Genomic DNA, 13,710 nt, shown 5'->3' with positions numbered 1-13,710 from the left:
AGAAAGAAAGAAAGAAAGAAAGAAAGAAAGAAAGAAAGAAAGAAAGAAAGATCTTATATGCAGGGGTGTACTGGAGCCAGATCTAACTTAAGTTTTCATTGTGAACATTTATATCTCAAAAATATGCAAACACTACAATCCCAGCTTTTTTTTTTGTATTGTTTTGTGCTTGTTTTATTGTTTTGTTGATTGTCTAGGTTAATGCTAATAATGCAAATTAAATTTTAAAGTGTGTTGTATGTACATTTATTTTTCAGAGAGCCAGTTGTTAAATATTTAGCAGCACATTCTTGCCTCTATGTAAAGCCTTTCCTGGTTTTCTAGCTTCCAGTGCTTTTACCCACAAATTCCCTTATATTGATTTTGTAAATGTTTTAAATTTCATGTGTGTGAGATCCTTGTCCAATGACGAACAAGTCGTTTTTGTCATACTGCTGAAGAATTTGAATCATATCAGTCTTGCTTGTCATTCTTGCCATAAAGGAATCTAGAAGAAAGAGGGAATATGTGGCTAAATGGATGAGGGGCTCTTAGGTACCAGTACTACTTGAAAAGGAGAAAAAAGGGGTGGTTAGGTGGCACAGTGAATAGAGCACCAGCCCTGGAGTCAGGAGGACCAGAGTTCAAATCCAGCCTCAGACACAACACAAAAACTAGCCATGTGACCTTGGGAAAGTCACTTAACCCCAATGGCCCTGGCTTCCCCCCTTCAAAAAGCAAAAAAAAAGGAGGAAAAAAAAGAGTTGGGGAAATGAATTTTACTCTACACCAATGGTAACCAGAAACACTATTTCATGGAACAGTTAAGTCATCGTGTATAATAGTATTGATGGTATTTTCATTGCCAAAAGATTTCCTCAAAAATAATTGTAGTTTAAGCACTGATAATCATTTAATATCAATTTAATAATCTCAATAAAGGCCAGGGTCTGAACTAATCAACCAGAAGAAGAGCCTGGCCTGAACAGCTTCTTTGTTCTCTGAGCAAACTCAGAGAATCCCTCTTCCTGTCAACAAAGCCAGATGGATCTTACTTTATGGTCATTAAGGATGAGACCCTTAGCCCAAGGCACTAACTTGAGTTATGGAACTTTTTCTTATCTTTAGTATTTTTTGGACATAGACTATGTTATGGCATGTTAATGGTAAGGAAAACACAGATATCCTGAGTCATGATTTCAATTGACACTTTGTCAACTTTCCTATTTTATTATATTTACTATCTACTCAATTAAGAAAATTCCTTTCTCATACAATGATTAAACATTTATGGAGATCACAAATTTGAGTGACGCAGCCCCCCTGAATTGGAATGGTTCTAAAATGTATTTAAACCTTCTCATTCTCTTGTTCAGGCAGTCAGAACTTAGGTTCTCAGGGAACCTAACTTTAAGGGAATAAATGACATAAATGTACATCATCTAGCCTGTTTGCCTCCTTGAACCAAGCTTTCAGGTTGTCAGCACCGATATCAGTTGTGGAGGATGAAAGCAGCAGAGAAATAACTAAAACTCCCCAAAGTAAATCATCATCCACTATGATAATTAGGAACTTTGAGGCAAAAGTGGGAAAAGATGCAGGCATCCTTGATAAAAGTATCAATAGGGAATAAGCAGCCTTTTTGCAAGCAATATTCAACTGTATCTTTATCATTTCACAATTACTTGGAAAATGTAGAGAATATAAACTCTGTGCTTATTATTACTTGATTACAAGAAATTATTTGATTTGGCTTAACGGAACACAGTCTGACAGGTTCTTTTCACAGTAAAGTATTGTGTCCATACATCCAAAGCATTTGAGATGCCTTGGAAGATATTATAACAGAAATAAACCTGTTGAGAGATACACTGAGTAGAACAATCAGGAGAGGCATGAAACAGAGATGTTTGCTCGCCAAAGCTGTTTGCCTCTGTCATTTAGGAGATCCGGCACCAAATCTAGGGCAAAGGCGGATTCCCTGTGGATGGTGAGATCCACTAGATCTGGAATCCTTAGCCTCTTTTTGTGTCACGGATCTCTCTGGCAGTCTGGGAAGACCTATGTTTCTCTTCTCAGAATCATGTTTTAAATACATAGAACAAAATGCATAGCAATTAAAAAAACATTTGTATTGAAATACAATTATCAAAAAATTCTAAAAGTTCATGGACTCTTGTTTAAGAATCCTGTTCCTGATTGATGCCTCTTTCTGAAGATGACATTGTACTGATTAAATCGATCCCTGGAACATTACAGAGCCACCTGAAAGAGATTTGTAATCTCTTTAAAAGAGATTACAAAAGAGTTTGGCTTAACCATTCCAAGAGGAATGACCAAGCTGATGAAGAATGCTTATTGTCTAGAGTTTGGCATGCATTTGAATAGACAGACTAATGAACAAGTCCACCAGAATGTATATCTGGGATAGACAGTACAGATGGATAATGAGGGATGAGTTGGGTCTGTCCAGAAGGAAGGAAATGCCATTGCACCCATTCCAACACAATTCTATCCATTCCACAGAGCTCCCTCCATTGCCTGCCTGGGCCTGGGTACCTCCTCTCTCCTGCCACCTAAAGCCCTAAGAAATCTTCCACCCTGAGGCCAAACCCCTAAGAATTGTGATATCCTACTTGAGCTCATTCTTCATTGATTAGCAAAGTCTAACAAACTCCAATCAGGTTATACTATTCTTTTTGTTTGATTTTCTATTTGCAGATGATTGTGCGCTCAATGCAGCTTCTGAAGGTGAGATACAACAAAGTATGGATCAATTCTCTGCTGCTTGTGCTAATTTTGGTCTAACAATTCATACCAAAAAACACACAGGTGCTCCATCAGCCACCACCACACCATCCATCCATGGAACCATGGGTTACAGCAAATGAAAAAGTTTTGAATGCTTTGAATAAATTCACTTCCCTTGGTAATATACTCTCCAGGAATGTACACATTGATAATGAGGTTGATGCACACATTGCCAGAGCTAGTTCAGTGTTTGAGAGACTCCAAAGGAAAGTATGAGAGAGAAGAGATATTAGAGTGACTGCCAAACTGAAAATCTACAGAGCCTTGGTGCTGACCTCATTGTAAGACTGTGAAACCTGGACAGGCTACGAGTGCTATGCCAGGAAACTGAATTGCTTCCATCTGAATTGTCTTAGGAAGATTCTGAAGATCACCTGACAGGTAAGGCACCAGACACTGAGGTCCTTACTCAAACTAAACTGCCAAGTATTCGGATTCTGCTTCAGAGAGCACAACTCCGATGGGCTGGCCGCATAGTTCAGATACCAAACATACACTTGTCAGAAAGACTGTTTTATGAGGAATTCACACAAGGCAAGAAGTCACGTGGTGGTAAGAAGGAGCCATACAAGGACACTCAAGGTCTCTCTTAAGAACTTTGGAATTCGTTGTGTGACATGGGAGACACTGGCACAGGACGGCTCAGTACGGTGTGCCCACATCAGAGAAGGTGCTGTGCTCTATAAGCAAAGCAGAATTAAGACAGCTCAAAGGAAACACAGGATGTGTCAATTTAGAGAATCCACCCCAAATGTTGACATGAACTATTTGTGCCCGACCTGTGGTAGAGCATTCTGAACTCGTATTGGCATGATCAGCCACAGGCAAACACACTGAAACTTAACTCTAGCATAGTGATGTCATTTTGGTCCTCTTTGGGAACAAACAACAACCAACTGCTCTTCCTATCCAGATGACATCTGAACCCTCAGCTACCCATGATTTGAAATACTTCTCTGCTTCCCACTGCCTGCTCTCTTAATTCCCATCCCTCTCAACCCAGCTTCCCCCTACATCCTGCTCTACAGCTACGCATCCCTTCCAATGTGCCCTCTGGAATGTGAGCTCCATAGATGGCAAACTTGATTTCATGTCAAACCTCTTCCTTTTTTGCTCCTTTCATTTTCTTGCACTCACTGAGAACTGGTTCCCTCCCAATGGCACAGCCTCCATGCTCTTTCCTTCTTGAACTGGCTGCCCTTTCGTTCATAATTCCAACTCAATAGTCAAAGTGGGAGAGATAGAATATTTCTTGCTTCCCATTGCCATTTTCAGGCTGTCTCTCTACCTTCATCACTCAGTAAACTCTCCTCCTTTGAGTTTCACTTACAAAGGTTCCCAAATTTATTTGACCCTATGGTCACCTTAAAAAAAACAATTACTCAGTACCCCTCTGGAAATCTACTTTCTTTAACTTGTTAGTGGTTTAAAAAAATGTGCATCTTTTCAAAAAATATAAATTTTCTTTTAAATGATGCATCTTAAATTTAATAATTTATTTTAAATTTGCGGGGTTTTCCTGCATTGAAATTTTGATGATGCAATATTGCATCATGTAGCTATATAGAATCATATTGTAAATGAGTCATTACATGCATATATTCCTGCCAACATATGCTGGACTTCCTGACAATACAGTGACTTGCTCGCCTGCTGTAATAGTAATGGCATTTAAAGATTCCCCTGTATTGCTTGGTTTTTGGTTTGATTGTGTTAAAACCCAGAGCTTGTTAATCCCACTTATGGGATGGACTTGTTGACCGAGAAAAGAGAGGGCTGAACTGGGAGGAGCTGGTAACGTAGATTTAGAGATACACAAGACAAGAGAGAGGCAGAAGAACTTTTTGGAAGCAGCACCTTTGGAGGCAGAGAGAGACTGTGAGGATTGCTGAGGGCCACTTTGAATTGCCCTGGACTTTTGAGAACTGCCCCTGGAGCTGCCAAGGACTGAGGAGACATGGCTGTTTTGCTGGTACTTTGTCTGTCTGTTTTGATGTTGTTTTGCCAGATTTGTCCACTGGTGAAAGACAGTCCTGTTGATGCAGAGGTTCTGGAACCTGGCTGTTGGTTAAGAGCTCCTGAGACTGTCCTGAAGGACAGAGAGTGAATACTGTCCACTGGTGAAGGACAGTGCTGTTGTTGCAGGGGTCTGGAGACTGTCCTGCAGACAGAGTGAATACTGTCCACTGGTGAAGGACAGTGCTGTTGTTGCAGGGGTCTGGGAACCTTGCTGTTGGTTCAGAGCTACTTAGACTGTTCTTCAGACAGAGAGTGAATACTGTCCACTGGTGAAGGACAGTGCTGTTGTTGCAGAAGGCTTGGAACCTTGCTGTTGGTTCCGAAGCCCTGAAGAAGGATTTTCTTGTTGTATGTTTACAGAAATCCTGGGAGAGGGTTTTGCTAATGTTTTCAGGGGTCCTAGGACTGTTCTGCAGACAGAGGATGAATTAATGAAGAGACTGGCAACGTATCTTGTGGCCTTGCTAAGCTTTGTCTCCCCAGGAACAAAGATTGCTGAGAACTTGCCTGGTGTCAAGATGAAGAAAAGACCTCCATTTGGGTATTAAGTGCTGTGCTTAAACTTGTTGTAACTCTGGGGTAGATTCAATTGTGATCCAGGGGTGGGGAACTTTTGACCTTTTTGTGTTCTGTGATTGAACAAATGAATGTACTTATGATTGGAAACTAATCTCCATTTGAGAAGAGGGGCTTTGTGATGGACTAAATGAAGGTACAGCCTAGGGGTGGAGTAGTATTTAGAACAGGGACTTTGTAATTGATTGAATGAATGTAAAGTCCTAGGGTGGGGTAGTACTTGGAGATTATTTAATCACCCTTAGTAAATGCTGTATTTTGAATGATGTCATATTTTGATCTCCTCTGTTCTTAATTTGTCACTGAATAAAATGGAGAGCACCTATGCTGGTATTTTGAACCTTGGGAAGTTGCCTTTGCTTGGCATTACATTACACCTGCCAACACTTGCTAGTTAAGACCTGTCAGGGGATTTGACCACTGATTGGTGATAACTTGCATTTTGTGTATTTATTTGGAAAATAATGTAATCACTACAACTTAAATCTGTTACATAATAGATAAAAATATGTATAAACGGTTTTTCAAAATTTTCTTATCTTCTCTTTCCTTATGCTTCCACTGCTCCCTTATTTTTATTCAATATCCCCCAAGTTGCACTGGAGTTTACTACTGCCCCCACTGGGAGTGGTATTGCCCACTTTGAGAAACTGATTTTTAAACCATACTCACTGTCCAATCAAGATTCTAGTAGCTATTATCTATCCACCTCCAGGACATTCTCATTCTTTCCTCAATGAGTTTAGTGCCTGGCTCTGCCTTCTTTCTACCTCAATTCCTACCATTAAAATACAGACATTAATGCATGTATTGATACTCACTTAAATGCCCTCGTCCCTCACTTGCTCAACTTACTTTATTTCATGGCCTACTCTTCCAATCTACCTCAACTACACAAAAAGATGGTCATACTCATTATCCTGCCATCACCTGATGCAGTATATAGAACACTGGACTTGGAATCAGGAAGACCTGAGTTCAAATCCTACTATAGTAGGGGGTCCCACTGCTTCTCCTCTCACTATCTCTTCAATTCTGCAATCTGATTTCTGGAGTCATTACGCTACTGAAGCTACTCTTTCCAAAGTTACCAGTGATCCCTTAATTGGAAAATCCAGCAGCCTCTTCTCAATCCTTGACTTCTCCACAGTCTTTGACACTGTTGATCACCCTCTTCTGGGCACTTTCTTGTATCCTTCCTTCACTTAGCTATCAAATTGATCTTCCTAAAGCATAAGTCTGACTATGTCATCCCTTTATTTAATAAATCCCAGCATCTCCTCTATCACCTCAAGGATCAGATGTAAAATCCTTTATTTGATATCCAGAGTCCTTTGGGATCTGGTCTGAAAGGAATCCTTTCAGTATTCTTTTTTTTGGAGTGGGGAAGGCAAGGCAATTGGGGTTAAGTGACTTGCCTAAGGTCACACAGTTATTAAGTGTGTCAAGTGTCTGAGACTGGATTTGAACTCAGGTCCTCCTGGCTCCAGGACCAGTGCTCTATTCACTTTGCCACCTGGCTGCCCCCATTCCAGTATCCTAATACCTTCTTCTTCTCTCTTGCCCCAGTATACTCTTCCCTTAGTTCAGTGACACCAGCCTCCTTGCTATTCCTTTCATATGACGCTCATCTCCAGTATCAGGACATTTTAATTGCCTGTCCGCCATGCCCAGAATTCTCTCCCGTCCCCTCTCTGCCTCTTGGATTCTTTACGCACAGGCTAAAATCCCAACTTCTGCAAAAAGCCTTTCCTCATCCCACTCAACGCTCGTGCCTTCTCTCTGTTGATCATCCCCAACTTATCCTGTATGCATCTTTGTACATTGTTATTTTCATGCTACTCCCCTCCCCCCTTTACACTCAGATCCTTGAGAACAGGGACTGCTTTTTGCCTTTTTTTTTTTATCCCTAGCACTTAACATAGTACCTAGCACATAGTTGTTGTTGCTATTTGTCCTTCATTCTCGAAGAGGACCACATCAGGAAGATGATGCCATGACTTGCAAGTGAATTGGATTTAAGTGAGGCAGGACTGTGCAAGGTCACCAGCCTCACTTTCTCCTCCAAAGCCATCTGGGTCCAGTGGCCAGATATAGATCAGGACAACTGCAGATGTCCTTTCCTGGCACATAGTAGGTGCTTATTAAATACTTGCTGCTTGAGTGACTAACTGGTGCTAATTGAAACCCTTTTATACCCTAGTAGATGGTTTCATGGTTACCGTGACCTGAGAATGTATCACCTGCTTTTGAAGTTCCCAGTGAGGACAATCTCCAAAATTAGCTGAACCAATTCTCAAAGGCCCATATTGGAAGCTTTTCTTCATCTGGAGACTTTCCAGAGCTTGTACTCCTCTGGCATACCCTTGGAGACCCCAAGGTCACCTCGGAGATCATGAATCATCAGAGTAAGGCTTTGGCAGAGGTCATAATTTATGCTCAACATAATTTCTCTCCTTTTACCTGTGATTTTTCTCCTTGACACTGCATGCTATATTACTTAAGCCTCTCCAGTTGGTACTCATTAATGTTCATTATTGGTGTGCGGTCAAAGAAGATTAGAGTTATTAGTTGGTGAGAAAAAAATCTGGTATTTTTGTTTGATAATATTCAGACTTAGTATCTGATTAATATCACATTCACTTTTTAACATGTTTTTATTAACTGGATGAGTGGATAAATGAACTTAGTAAGAAAATAAAAGCAACAACTTATAAAGAAGCTGGAGAAAAATTCATTCATTAATTCAAGAATTGGTTAAGTGCCCACTCTGTGCCAAATCCTAGGTCTACAAAGAGAGAAATATGAAATAATACCTGCCCTCAGGGAAGTTCTATTTTGCTAAGGAAAATCTATTCCTTTGGAAAATACATTTTTAGAATGTTGAATTTGAAATATCCCTGGGGAAAGCTCAAATAGATACTGGAATCCAGAGGTTCAAACAAATATATTATCTATTAAACTATTCAAAATTTCAAAAATTAAAATACTTGGGATTTTAAGTTTAAGCTTGTATTTTTAACTTATGTTTTAAATAATGTAGTAGCTAAGGAAAAAAAAATCACATTTAGAAATATATTCTCATGTAAAGGTACTTTTTCAGACTCTGGCAGATCAAGTCTTCCATCATTTTTCCTCCTTCATTTTGTGATTAATCTTATGACAAACCTTGAAAAAACAGATCTCAAATGCAATATGTTATTAAATTGTTATATATCTTTTCCTGACCTTTATTATTGTGTATTAATATACATATACAGTAGAGAATGGGAAGGGGAAGAGTTGGAGAAGGGTGGAGATTGACCAAGGGACCTTTAATTAATTTATTTCCCTACAGATCAGGTGAAATTATATAATATAAGGTGCAAATAACAAAGACATTAAGAGTCTTAAACTAAATGTAAAAAACATATTTATGCTTTTTTACCCTATTTATGAGGTATAAAAGCATTGTACATTTAAATTTGATGTAATTAGAGAGTAGCTAGCCATAGTCTGGCCAAAGGACAAGCCACATTCTCTGGTGGCCCTTTAAAAAGAAAGAACCAGGGGAGGCTAGGTGACAGTGTGAATAGAGCACCAGCCCTGAAGTCAGAAGGACCTGAGTTGAAATCTGACCTCGGACATTTAACACTTAGTAGCCATGTGACCTTGGGCAAGTCACTTAACCCCAATTGCCCTGCCTTTCCCCCTCCAAAAAGCAAAAAAAAAAAGCCCCTTTCTAAGAAGTTGGTAAACTCTCAAAGTTTGTGAGCACAACTGTCAACCCTGGCTGTTGAGAGTTAAGTTGTGGGGAATAACAAATTCAAGGATCTCACTTGAGCAACAAGGCACAGCATGAGGACACCACAAAGAAAGAAAGAATATTGAGGTCCTGCAATATAGAAGAAGGAATTGTCTAGGTCATGTGTGCTCCCTGTGTGTATGCCTTTCTATTAGGGTCCACTCTTCTTACTGTTTTGTTTATTTGTAATATAATTTATAATTATTAATAATAAACCAGTATGCTCCAGGTTTGGTATAAACTCCAGTTTTAAAAATGTGGACCTACAGAATGCCTTGAACCTGAGGCAGTCCCTCGTCCCTTCCCAAGTTGAAGTTAGTGTGTACATAGTGTTTGTAGTTCTGCTTTGACTTGGCATTATTTCACATGGACTGACTCAGTGTGGTTTAGCAGGAAAAGCACTGGATTTGGAATCAGAGGTTGAATCCTTGTTCTATCTTTTGCTACTTGAATGACCTTGGGCAAATCACTTCACCTCAATTTTCTCAACTATAAAAAGAATTTGGCTTAGATGACCTATGAGAGGGCTTTGATTTCTAAACCTATGTTCCTGTAATCTCTTCATAGTCTCCAGTGAATCCAATTCAACAAACATTTATTCAATGCCTACTGCATGCAAAACACTTAGGATTTTTGTGAGGGAAGAGGGGGATCAGGACTTATTTATTATTTCAAGGAATTCTCTATGTGGGATTTTTCCTTTACCAAATTAGATGAACTCTACAAGTTATAACTAAGAAGTTGTCCAGGGGCACTAAGGAAGGGGTTACAAACTATGCTTAGAGAAACAGAGTATGTGTCCAGGTGGCAATTGAGGCTGCAGCTAATGCTGTAACCACTAACCCATGACACCTCTCTGAGTGGGGGGGAGACAAAGGTGAAAGTGACACCATCCTCTCCTACAGTTTATAATAGCTTATAAACTATTTGGGGTGAGAGTTTATGGAGATAACAGCACAGTACAGATACATAATAAAGCAATCTCCATCAACTGGGGAATGGTTGAACAAGTTGTGGTATATGAATGTAATGCAATACTATTGTGCTATAAGAAATGAAAAGCAGATGGACCTCAGAAAAACTTGGAAAGACTTATGTGAACTGATGCTGAGTGAAGTGAGCAGAACCAGGAAAACATTGTACACAGTAACAGCCACAGTGTGCAATGACTGACTGATAGACTTCGTTCTCAGCAATGAAAGGATCTAAGACAACTCCAAAAGATTCATGATGGAAAATGCCATCCACATCCAGAGAAAGAGCTATGGAGTCTGAATGCAGATGGAAGGATACCATTTGCTCTCTCTTTTGGTTTTGCTTTGTTTTGTCTTTCTCATGGTTCTTCCCATTCATTCTAATTCTTCTATACAACATGACTAATGTGAAAATGTTTAACAAGAATGTATGTGTAAAGCCTATATCAGATTGTACGTCTTGGGAAGGAGGGAGGGAAGGGAGGCAGAGAAAATTTAAAACTTACAGAAGTGAGTTTGAAAACTAAAAATAAATAAATTTATTTATTTGGAAAACAACAACAAAGAGACAGGGCCAAAGGAAAATTGTGGAGGGAGAGACAGACCATGATAATTTTAACCCATCCCCAATGGCTTAGCGTGCAGGTTGTGTTGCCATATTTACTATTTCATTATAGTTCAGCTACACTCATCTACAGACATAGTTCTTTCCTTCTTTCTAATTACTTCCTTGGTATATAATCCCCATAGTGAGATGGCCGGGTCAAAGGGGATGGTCAGTTCACTAGCCTGGGTCTGAATTGCCAGGTTGCTCTCCAGAAAGATTCTATCCATCTGCTTCTCCACCCTCAAGGAGGTTAGCTGGGACCTCACCATGTCATTGCTCTACCGCATTAGAAAGGAATTGCTTTAAGTAAACAGAACAATCCCTTCTATTTACACCACTGCACTTTACATTTTCCTGTAATTTACTCCTTCATTCCCCCAGAATCTATTAAATATCACGTGTTGCTGATATGCCTTAGTTCTCACTCTTTAGAAGAGCTGGAGAAACAATTGCTGTGAAGGTAGCCCCTTATAAACAGCTTATGGAGTTGCTAACAAGCTGCTTTTCTATTCACTGAGTGTTTAACCTCTTCTTCAGGGATAGATTTGCCTCATTTCCCTCTATTAACCTTCCTTCTACTCCTTCCCCTCCCTCCCTGTTGATGACCTCAGAAAGGGCTCTCTATAAAAGAGCATAATTTACTAGCTCTTTTACATTCAGTTTGACACAGGGGTAAGGGCAATAGATTTAGAGTCAGAGAATATCAGTTTTATCCTGATTTTGCCACTAACTACCTGTGTGACCTTGGGTAAGTCACTTGAATTTTTTGGCCCTCAGTTTCTTCATCTATAAAACTATAAAGGGGGTTGTACTAATGACCTTTTTGGTTCCTTCTAGCTCTCAATGTTTAGTTGTTTCAGTCGTGTCTGACTCTTTGTGACCCCATTTGGGGTTTTCTTGGCAAAGATACTGGAGTGGTTTGCCATTTCCTTCTCCAGCTCATTTTACAGATGAGGAAACTGAGGCAAATAGGGTTAAGTGACTTGTCCAGGGTCACACAGTTAGTGAATGTCTGAGGCTAGGTTTGAACTCAGGTCTTCCTAATTCCAGGCCTTGTGTGCTAACCACCATACCACCTAGTGGCCCAGCTCTCAATATATGATGGTATTATTCTGTTATTGATACATGCCATACATGCCAGCTACCATTGAGGCTATTACAATCTTGGAAAATCTTTGCTGGTTGTTTAGAAGGAGTTCAGTCCATAACAACCACTCTGCTATGTACTGATAACATGCTTTATTATTGTTGGTGATATCAGCATAGAGCAGAGCACAGAGAGCTGGCTCTGAAACCAGGAAGGCTTGGGTTCAAGTTTTACTTCTCATATATACTTAGCTGTATGATCCATGGCAGGTCACATTGGGCAGAGTGCCAGGCCTGGAGTCAGGGAGAATCATCTTCATGACTTCAAATCTGGCCTCAGACACTTACTAGCTGGGTGACCCTGGGCAAGTCACTTAACTCTGTTTGCCTGATCACTTTGGCAGAAGTGGGGTGAGGGAGAAGGGACAAGTGGATAGGCTGACCAAGGATGAATGTCTCCCAAAGAGTAAAGTTTCTGTGAACACGAAATAATGAAATGAGTATTAAAAAGAAGAGATAAGGCTAAGGAGAAATTAATTAAAGATTGAGCAAGTATTCCAGAAGGCACAATGGAAATGGAAGACTGCAGAGGAAATGGGGTTGTGGGTAGTATGAGGGCTGAACTGGATTGGAACTTTAATAAGGAGAGAGGCAGCAGGAGGAAGAGATTAAGGAAACAGGAGGTTGCAATTAGATATCCATGAAACTGGAGAAGTATCAGTGGGATGAGGACTTGTATTGATGGAAGCTTGGTAAATGTTCCCTCTCTGAACACTGGGAAGATTTAGGTACTGGTGGCAAAGAGCTCAATCTGGAGATATGAGTGCTGGAGACTGGACTGAACTATAACTTGGCTTCAATTCTGTAGTTGTATCCCAAAAAAACGGAGAATGAGGAATTCTCAGAAGATCCTCCAACACATGAAACACATTTGGCTGTGTGTCATGCCTCGTGTCAGGGTTCTTAGTTCGTTTGGTGTTGAGTCTGGTGTCTGAGGCTTGGCTTAAGCAACACCAGGACCTTGCCAAGGTCCCAGTGTGGGCCTGAGGCCTTGGTTAGATAACACTCTGGTGAAAAGTCCATGAAAGAAGTGCACAACATTTTAGTCTTGGGCTGCCTGGGTTCCACCAGTACATAATTCATTGAACAAAATATAAAGTACTTAACAGTATAAGGCAATCAGAGTTTCTAGATCAAATCCATTCCCATCATTACTCTTGCAGCAGAAAATTGCAGCTATTTTCAGAAACAACATAATTTAGGGCAGGGTGGGAAGAATGCCTACCTAAGGGAAAGCAAATTTGGAAACTGTGGGCAGATAGCAAGGGTTCCAGTTTACACTTGCCAGTGTAATACCACTACACTTAGGCAAAGGTACTGACGTTGTCAGGAGTGGGACCTATTCCAAACACACAGGTCTTGAGCCCGTTTTGTTAGAAGGCTAAAGATTCCACACTTGCAAGGAGTAGGCAGCATTCTGTCTACTGGGGGGTTGTCACAGGGACAAATGTGGGCTTTGTGTATTGTATGCACTATGTACTGCATACTATCTCAAAGCCTAAATTGGAAGCCAGAACAGGTCAGAGCAAGGAAGAGATCGGAGAAGCGACTCTCCCACTGGGTTATTGCTGGCAGAGAAGCTCCTTGTGGCTTCTTCTCCCCTGCAGAGTCTGGTAATGGATCTCTGCATCCTAAAAGAGGAAGATAATGGTGGATTTTAGCTTATAAATACATGCTTGCACACTCTCCATGCAAAGCACTGATTGAGAGAGCCCCACTGACTATTGAGCTCTTTTTAACTTCCATTTTAGCAGGCACCCCTTCAGCTGTACATCCTCCCTCCCCCACCCTCATCCCACTTCCCCCCACCCCCC

This window comes from Petaurus breviceps, unplaced genomic scaffold (genome assembly GCF_028583685.1).
Source record: "Petaurus breviceps papuanus isolate PSGF00001 unplaced genomic scaffold, PetGlider_PUasm1.0 90792, whole genome shotgun sequence".
Taxonomy (NCBI): domain Eukaryota; kingdom Metazoa; phylum Chordata; class Mammalia; order Diprotodontia; family Petauridae; genus Petaurus; species Petaurus breviceps.
Note: the sequence above shows the minus strand (reverse complement) of the source record.